At 35.8% G+C, this 10328-nt stretch overlaps 1 long non-coding RNA gene across 1 annotated transcript; it reads left to right on the top strand.

The window, feature by feature from the left end:
• The first annotated feature begins 3401 nt into the window (after positions 1-3401).
• Positions 3402-9157, top strand: LOC138869792 (uncharacterized). Its single transcript, XR_011400043.1, has 3 exons — positions 3402-3547; positions 4488-4636; positions 8824-9157. It is a non-coding gene; the product is annotated as an uncharacterized lncRNA (long non-coding RNA).
• Positions 9158-10328: the final 1171 nt, after the last annotated feature.

Raw genomic sequence — 10328 nt, 5'->3', positions numbered from 1 at the left:
TATGATTCAAGCTAAGAGAAGAAAACCCCAACTAACCAAGTTGTACTTGATATGGTTGACTCTAATGTACAGATGGACATGGATTAATTATCTTCTTACCATGCTACCCTCGATTATAATGGAAAGACTATTAGGTTTGGTGAACTTTAAAAGTTAGTTTTGTCCAAAAAAAAAGGATTATAGGTTTTAGAGATGAGCAAATTATATATTTTGAAGACTTACCGGTTATAGAAGAAAGGTTGTTTGGATCTCATAGATACGGTAAGGGGCACAAGAGAAGAAATACTTAGTTTGAAAAAAAGGAAGTATCATTTTTTTTATAAGGGAAAAAAGGAAGTATCATAATGAGAGATTCTCTAATTTATTCCTAAGGATTTACTAGGACTACCTCCAATACGAGAAATAGACTTCGGTTATGAGCTGATACTTGACATACAAACTATATCATATGAAACCAACGGAGTGGAGAGGGCTAAGTGAACAATTGCAAAACCTATTGAATAAGAGTTTTATCATACCGAGTGTTTCACCACGGGGAGCACCAATATTGTTGGAAAAAAAAAAGAGGGGGAAATAGGTCCGTAAGAATGTAAATTGACTACATACAATTGACTAAGATAACAATATGCAATATATACTCATTGTCTCGTATAGATGACTTGTTTGATTAGTTACAAGGAGCCTCCCACTTTTAAAAGATTGATCTTTAGTCTGGTTATCATCAGCTTAGAATAAGAAAGGAAGATATTTCAATGTAAGCCTCTAGAACTCAGTACAAACATTATGAGTTACTTGTGATGCCTTTTGGACTGGCCAATTCTCTAGCCGCATTCATAGATATAATAAATATGGTGTTCAAGTTGTTTCTGGAAAAAGTATCATGGCCATTATTTATGATATTTAGTATATTCTTGTAGCTAGAAAGAACACGAAGAATTACTTGGAAGAACAAAAATAACTGTGTTATAGATGCTGCCGAAAAATTAGCTTTTTACCAAGTTCTTGAAGTGTGAACTTTAGCTAGACTCGGTGGTATTCATAGGACACATGATATCTAAGAATGAAAAGATGGTAGATTCTGAGAAAGATAGAAGCACTTCCTAAATGGCTGAGATCCATTTCTCCTAAAGAGATTGATTTTTTTTTTGCTTGACAGGCTACTACAAGCATTATTTGTATAGGATTCCTCTAGAATAGTACCACTATTCACCAAGTTAACATAGAAAGTCACCAAATTTCAGTGAATGTAGGAATGTAAGACGAGATTCCAGAAGCCAATGCATGTTTGACAGCCATACTAGTGTTATCCTTATTCCAGTAGGCTCTAGAGGATTCACAATGTTCTGCGATACTTCGAGGGTAGGATTAGGATATTTTCTCATACAGAATAGTCGTGTAATAGCTTATGCTTCAATAAAGTTGAAGAAGCGCAAGTTAGATGATGCCACTCATGAGTTGGAGATGGTCTCAATGGTATTTCCATTTAGGATTTTGAGATACTATTTATACAAAGAAACCTATGAGATTTATACATAGTACAAGAGCATGAAGCACATTTAAAACCACAAAAAATATAAATATTTATCAATGCCAATTGAGGGAATTACTGAAGATATAATTGTACTATTTTGTATTGTATGGGAAATATAAAATATTATGGCTTATGCAAAAAAAATATTAAAAAAAATAAAATACATGGGTAATTTGGCGCATATAGTTCCTGTAAGATACTTCTGTACAAAGATGCAAATAGACAAGAAGGTGCACTCAGTGTGAAAAAAAATTTAAAGACATTATTGGCTATTGGTCCAGACTGATGCAGAGTGCATAAAGGCTAGTCAATACGAGGATGAGCAATTGTTCAAGTACCGAGATTAGTTTTTAGCTAGTAAAAGCGAAGATATGACTGTTAATGGTATTCTCCGACTAGGTAATCAATTATGTGTAGCAAACATATATGGGTTGAGACGGATTATTTTTGAGGGAGCTCACAACTCTAGATACACTATATATCGCAAGTCTATAAGATGCAATATGACTAGAAAAAAAAATTGGATTGGTTGGAAAAGAAAGAAGAAATTAAAAAAAAAAAGAAGAAAAAGAATTTGTTAACTTTGTTTCTAACTATTTGATATGTCAGCATGTTAAGGCAAACACTTCTGACTCACAGGCCCACTACAACAACACAAGATTTAGAAGTAGAAATGCAATAGAATTACAATACATATATGTCTAAATTATCTAAACCATTAGAGGTATGATTATATGTGGGAAAGTTGTAAATTGGCTTACATAGTAGGTACATTTCTTGCTAGTCAAAATTCTTATAGTAAGGAAAAATATGCACAGATATACATGAATGGAAAAATTATCTGACTCAATAGAGCTATATTGTCCATCATCTCTAATAGAGGATCACAATTCACTTCACAATTTGGGAATCTTTTCAAGAGACGCTGAGTACACGAGTAGATCTTAATACTAGTTTTATCACACGCAAATGCAAAGTCCAAATTACTACAGATCTTGGTAGATATGTTGAGGGATTGCATTCTTGAGTTTGAAGGTTGTTGGGATGCCTATCTATCTTTAGTTGGATTTCCCTACCACAATAACTTTTAGTCCAGCATTCAGATGGCACCATACGAGGCATTGTATGGTAAGAGATGTTGTTCTCCTATCGATGGTTTGAAGCTAGTGAGACTAACTTATGGGGACCTGGCTAGTACAAGAAGCTATTGACAAGGTCGAGTTGATCAGGCAAAAAAAAAGATTGCTCACAACTAAAAGCAGACAAAATTTTTAGCTGGTAAAAGGAAAAAGGACTTGGAATTTTTAGTTGGAGATCGAGTTTTACCATGTATGTCTCCCATGAAAGGTGTAGTGTGATTAAAAAAAAGGGGGAAATTAAGTCCTAGATTTTATAAGACCGTACAAGATAGTTGAACGAGTAGGAGCTGTGGCATATCGTTTGGCACTTCCTCCTGGATTGTCTTTTATTCATCCAGTGTTTCATGTCTCACTGCTAAGAAAATGTATATCAGACTCATCTCAGATGCTTGAAGCACCTACTATACCGCTCAATGAAAAGTTTTCTTACAAGGAGGAGCCGATGGCTATTGTGGATAGACAAATAAGAAACCTACGTTCAAAAAAATAGAGTTCGTAAAAGTTTTATGGAGAAATCATATTGCTGAAGAAGCTACTTGGGAAGTGGAAGATGCTATGCGAGTCAAGTACCCTCACATGTTTCAGACAACAGGTATGGACTTGTTTTAAATTCAGGGACTGAATTTCCTAAGGTGGGGTGAATGTAATACCCCATGTTTAGATAGGGCATATTAGCCTTTTAACATAACTTAAACCAAAAAAACAATAACAAAAAGATGAATTAGGGCCAAGCCACTACTTAGCAGAAGAAAAAGGGATAGGGGCAAAGTAATGGAGTTTGGCAGAGGCAAACTCACAGGAGTGATCGAAGGGAACAGCCAGGTGGGGGTCTTCTTCTTTCTAGCGAAGGGATTCTCGAAGCATGAGAACAAATTAGGTAATTAAATTCTAAATTTTTCCATGGTAATCTATCAGGGATTCCCTTTACTCAATGCCTAACATATTACTAGTTATTATTTCACTAATTAAGGGTAGAAACAAGAGTAACAACTTAAGATATTCTTATATAACAAATAATGGATTCCTATTAAATTGACTGAAGATTTTTTTAGGTTATACCGACATTCTAATGTACAAGCTAGAAATATTTAGTACTAGTACTAATTGAGGGGAATTAATTTGATTTGAAGGATTGGACCAACAAATACCCAACAAATTCTCCTCATGGATCTACAAAATCCAAACCAAAAAGTCAGCAGCAAATTCCCACATCTTAATTTAGAAAATCGGAATAGACAAAGGGAGAAATAGAACCATACACAACAAAATGCTCTCAATTATTAATACTTGAAGTAATCTTTGAAATGCCAACAGAAGGAGCAAAGAGCGGAGAATAGAAAAGGAGAAAAAAATTATACCGCTACAAAAACTATGTCGTTTCAAGAAATAAAAACCCCATATTTTAAACTGATCTCATAGCTCGCCCGTGTCCCATAAAGAAACCAAGAGAGATTCGCTCAAAACTCAAAAGTATTAAGCGCATCTTTAGATTTGTATCCATTTGTAAATTTGAATAAGCTAATTGTTATGAATAGAATTCTATTTAGAGTGAATGTCTATCTTGTAGAGAGTTTTACTTTGTGGCTAAGTCATTTTTCCCCTATAAATAAAGGGGTCTTACCCCATTGTAGATCATCCCAAAATTCAATAAGAATTACTCTCTCTTTCTCTGCAATATTGTTCTACTACTTTTATTGTTTTATCATAAAGAAACCAAGACAGATTCGCTCAAAACTCAAAAGTATTAAGCGCGCGTCTTTAGATTTGTATCCATTTGTAAATTTGAATAAGCTAATGAATTATTAATAAATTTTTAGGAATATGGTTGAGTACTGAATAATTGTCGGCAACGAATGTTCTCTTTTGCTTTTTCCTACAACCATCAGAGGAAGCTCTATTCTTCATCAGTGAAGTCAAAAACTGCAGGGCGGATCTATAGCCTTAATTAGGGGTACGTGATTTCATGGTACGTCCGCTAAATTAAGATTTTTATGAATGTATTTTCTAGAATTAATCTAATATTATGTATTGATATTTGGCACTCATACTATATAAAGGTTGAATGATGCACTTGATTTACAAGTTTATAATTTACTCAAAAAAATAAGGATAAATTCCTATATAGTATTTTCCCCCCCTCCTTTTTTAGTAGTGCATTGTGTACCCATGTTTTAAAATTTTTAGATTTGCCTCAGTCCAGAAGGTATTCATTATGATTCAAATGTCATGATACATAATTTTTGGAAGCAGAATTTCTGAAAAGGGTTTACTTTGATTTCGCTATACCTTCTGTTGTAATTTTTTTGGGGGGATCTAACAATATATACACTTAATAAAGAAATGAAACCAAGTCCGAAATCGTAGCAAGATTGGATTTACATGCTAACGATCAAATATAGAAGCATACATTTTTTGTGTTACTGTATCATTTTTGTAATTTCAGCTAGAATTAGTCTATCTACCACTACTAGAAATCTGGAAAAAAGCGACCAACAATTTGCGACCAAAATTGGTCTGTCAAAAAAAGCGACCAAAGTTGGTCGCTAAGTTGGAGAAAATTGTTAAATAATTATTCTAAATACATTAGCGACCAATGTTGGTCGCTTTTTGATCGATAATGTGGTCAAAATGTTGACCGGACTGGTCAAACTTGCTTGGTCAAAGTAATATTGAAATTAACGACCAACTTTGGTCGCTAAAGTGGGACCCAATTATAACATTTTAATAATTATATTATTATTTAAAAAAATTATAAAATATAAATAAATATAATTTAAAATTAGTGACCAAAGTTGGTCTCTTACGAAAGGGGAAGCAGATAGAGACCAACTTTGATCGCTAATCTGGGACCCAGTTATAAAATTTTAATAATTATATTATTATTTAAAAAAATTATAAAATATAAATAAATATAATTTAAAATTAGCGACCAAAGTTGGTCGCTTACGAAAGGGAAAGCAGATAGAGACCAACTTTGGTCGCTAATCTGGGACTCAGTTCTAACGTTTAACAATTACATTATTATATTAAATATTATATAAAATATAAATAAATCTTATTTAAATTTAGCGACCAACTTTGGTCGCTAATTTTAATTTCTGGATAATTAGCCACCAAAGTTGGTCTCTTTTCAGGTCAACATTGGTCAAAATTAAAAATCACTTTTATATTTACCATCTAAATAATATAAATGCAATTCGTTAACACTTTTGCAATACAAGAGATGAATACACTAAAATATACTCTACATGCTATATATGTAGTTAAAATTGTACAACGAAGCATGTTATATATATATATATATATATATATATATATATAGAGAGAGAGAGAGAGAGAGAGAGAGATAAGTCGAGACGTTTTATTTTTAATATTCAATGATGCATCTGAGTAGGTTATAAGTCGATGAATCAATTTACATGTGTATTACATACATACATACATACATACATACATACATACATACATACATACATACATACATACATACATACATACATGAAGCGCTAGGAACACAAGGTCGGGTTATTTTAGGGATTGATACATATATACGGCTATCAAAGTATATAGATATAGACACACACACATACAGACACTTTACTGTAATACTATAACGTATATATAACTTGTTATAGTATATGTTAGTGTGTGTATATATTGTGACGATCCGGCCGGTCGTCTTAAGAATTAACGCCTCGATCCTCTATTAACTGCTTTTCCCAAGTTTATTTCTACTATTTTGATTTGCCGGGATGTTCGGTTTTGAGTTTCAGAGAGTTTTGGAACACTTAGTCTCTAAATGAGAGCTTAAGTGTTGGAAAGTTGGTCGTAGTCGGAACAGTGTGAAGACGGCCTCGGAATGAAAATCTGATGGTTTCGTTAGCTCTGTTGGGTGATTTCGGGTTTAGGAGCGTGTTCGGATTGTGTTTTGGAGGTCCGTAGCTAATTTAGGCTTGAAATGCAGAAAGTTGAATTTTTGAAGTTTCCGGTTCGATAGTGAGATTTTGATCTGAGGTTCGGAATGGAATTTTGGAATTTGGAGTAGCTCCGTAGTGTTTAATGTGACGTGTGTATAAAATTTCAGGTCATTCGGACGAGGTTTGATAGACTTTTTGATCGAAAGCGTATTTTTAGGGTTTTTGAAATTCTTAGGCTTGAATCCGATGAAAAATAGGTGTTTTGATGTTGTTTTGACCGTTCCAAAGGTTGGAACAAGTTTGAATGATGTTTTAGTATTGGTTGGTAGGTTTAGTTTAAGTCCCGGGGGCCTCGGGTGTGTTTCGGATGCTCAACGGGTCATTTTTGGACTTAGAGAATTGCAGAAAAATGTTGCAGCAGTCAGTTCTGGTTTCCTTCTTCGCGTTCGCAAGTGGGGTCTCGCGTTCGTGAAGAGGAGCTGGGGCTGGTGAGGAATTAACGCTTCGCGTTCGCGAGGCTGTGGAACCTTGTGCCTACACGTTCGCGAAGGCAATCTCGCGTTCGCGTAGGAGAAGAGAAATGATCATCGCGTTCACGGCTCAGGCATCGCGTTCGCGAAGAGGGAGACTGGCCAGTGGAACTTTTGTGCATCACGTTCACGACCGTAGCCTCGCGTTCGCGAAGAAGGAAATACCTGGGCAGAATATAAAATTTCAAAATCGAGGGTTTAGCCATTTTTATCAAAACTTAAGCTTGGGAGCTCGGATTTGAGCGAGATTTTGAGGAATTTTCAGAGATATCGATTTTGTAACGATTCTTAACTCCATTTTGCTTGTAACTCATTAATCCAAACATAAATTTATCATTTAATTTTGGATTGGAGATGAAAATTGGGGAAAAGTTGGAAGAAAGTTTTTACACCTAGAATTCGACTTTTGATTGGGAATTTGACCTTAGATTTGGATAATTTTGGTATGCATGAACTCGAGAGAGTGTGAAGATTCTGAAAATATAAATTTTACCCGATTCCGAGATGTGGGCCTGAGGGGCATTTTGGTCATTTTATCTAATTTCACGTATTAGCTTAGAATTTCTTTGTAGAATCAGTTACTTTAAGTGTTATTTACGTTATAAAATTGAATTAAATAGATTTGGGCCATTTGGAGTCGAGTACTCGTGGCAAGAGCGTGATTTCAGATTGATTTTGAGTCGGTTCGAGGTAAGTGGCTTGCCTAACCTTGTTTGGGAGACCTTCCCCTTAGGATTTGGTATATTTGGTAATTGAAATGCCTTGTACGTGAGGTAACGAGTGCGTACTTGTGCTAATTGTTGGAAATCCGGTTTTCTTTAAGTAATTACTAGTATGTTTCCTTTCTTGTTTCTATTACTTGCACTATTAAGCCTGTTGTTAACTTAGGAAAGCATGTCTAAGTGACTTAATTGCTTTACTTGCTCAAACTGCCTGTTGTTAACTTAAGCCTGTTGTTAACTTAGGAAAGCATGTCTAAGTGACTTAATTGCTTTACTTGCTCAATCTGCCTTACCTGAATTCTGTGCAGCATGCTAGGCTAGAATCATTTCTTACCTTAATATGAAATTTTTCCATTTCTGTATATATTCCTGTTGTTGTTCTGTATTTATTTTGGGACTGCGGATGTGGGATTCCGATAGCTCCCCCTTGTCTGTTTATTTTGGGACTACGGATGTGGGATTCCGGTAGCTCCCCCTTGTCTGTTTATTTTGGGACTACGGATGTGGAATTCCGGTAGATCCCCCCTACACAGTTATATGGAACTACGGGAATTCACCCGGTAGATTCCCCCAGTACTGGGTATTTATATTTGGGACTACGGAACGGGATTCTGGTAGATCCCCGCGCACTATGAGTTGGACTACGGGACGGGATCCCGGGAGATCCATTGGATATGTACATATGGGACTACAGGACGGTATCCTGGGAGATCCCCAATTGTTATTTTGGTGCCAAGTTGCATCTTTTACAGTGTTTTGCCTTATCTCTGTAATAGTTGTTGTTGCCCTTTTTATATCATATGTTATTTTTACCGTTGTATTTATTTATACTGTTCTATTCTACACTGTCAAACTTTATATTTTATTTAACCTCAGTATGGCTCTGACCTCCCTCGTCACTACCCGACCGAGGTTAGGCTTGGCACTTACTGAGTACCGCTGTTGTGTACTCATGCCCCTTCTGCGCATGTTTTTCATGTGTAGATCCAGGTACTGCGACTCAGTCCTATCACCCTTGAGGCGAGGCGAGGCGACTGCTCCAGCGACTTCGAGGTATATTTGCCTCGTCCGTAGACCGAGGAGTCCCTTTCTATTCTAGTTTTTAAACATTTTCCCTTTTGTATTTCTTTTACTTGTTAGATATTCTGGAGTTAGAGTACTATGTAGTGATCCTGAGCTTGGTGATTCATGGGTTTCCGGGTCTTGGAAGTATGTATTGGTTGAGAGTTAAATATTGTGTATGCCGAGCGGCTCTTTTAAACATTGTTTTATCACTCCTCATTCTGTTTTAATTTATTTTTATGCCGCATTTTGGTTATCTTCCGCAATTTAGGCTTACCTAGTCGTAGAGGACTAGGTGCCGTCATGATGGTTCGCGGAGGGCGAATCGGGGTCGTGACATATATATAACACACACACTTCGTGCTGCTTTAAGTACATATATAGCATGTTATAGTATATGATACTTGTAAGCACGTGATTTTTGCCCAATATGAGAATTACTCCCAAAAAATCCAAAAATAAAATGATTTTTCTTTGGTGTGCAATTTTGTGATATTTTGAATTATTTTGAATAATTATTTGTATTTGTCTGTGCGTGTTTATTTACTAAATTAATAAAAAATACAAAAATATGTCGCATTTTGCATGTAGGATTTAATTCTACAATTGTTAGTAATTAAATTTGTTTTACAAAAATTTAAAAATTACAAAAATAGGCATCGTTTGCATTTTTAGCATTTAATGTCCAAATATACAATTTTATGCTTAATTATTATTTAATTGTGCGTTAATTGATATTGGGAGTTAAATTGCGCTTTTATAACTTAATTTAGTTCTTAATAATAGTTTAAGTATTTTTATAATTTAGTTTTAGAGAAATAAAAGAAGAAAAGAGAGCGAAAATATAAAGAAAGTCGGAATTGGGCCTCTTCTTCAAATTTAAGCCACAAGCCCAAAAAATGGCCCAATCTTCCCTACGACCCAGTCCATTTCGAACTGGGTCGACCCAGTCCATAACCCAAAAGACCCAAACCCCCTTTGTCTTTCATTTTTTACAAAACAAAAACAAAACAAAAAAAAATAAAAGAAGAAAACCCTAGACTAAGAGATCCCCCCCCCCTCTTTCTTTCTTCTTCTTCCTAAAAGCTTCAAGCAAGCAACCATGGCAGCTACCCTTTCCCCCTCTGCCTCACCTTTGCACACACGCACAACCCCTCGTCGGACCACCCAAATCGACCCCCGTCCGCCATTAAAACCAAACGACCACCTTCAAACTTCGACATCCATGGTTGTCCCCCCCTTGTTTCTTCGTCGTCTTCTTCACCACGTACAGTCATGGACGACTTCAAACAGCCCCAAGCAGCCATGAACGAGCAGCCATGACGAGCAGCAATGACTCCCAGTAGCTACACCATCTTCGTCGCGTCCAAACAACCATCGTCGCAGCTGTTTCTGCGTCATCCATGTCGCTGCTGCTGCGTCCTTTT

Source organism: Nicotiana sylvestris, chromosome 5 (genome assembly GCF_000393655.2).
Source record: "Nicotiana sylvestris chromosome 5, ASM39365v2, whole genome shotgun sequence".
Classification (NCBI taxonomy): Eukaryota; Viridiplantae; Streptophyta; class Magnoliopsida; order Solanales; family Solanaceae; genus Nicotiana; species Nicotiana sylvestris.
Note: the sequence above shows the minus strand (reverse complement) of the source record. Positions and strands in the feature narration are given on the sequence as shown.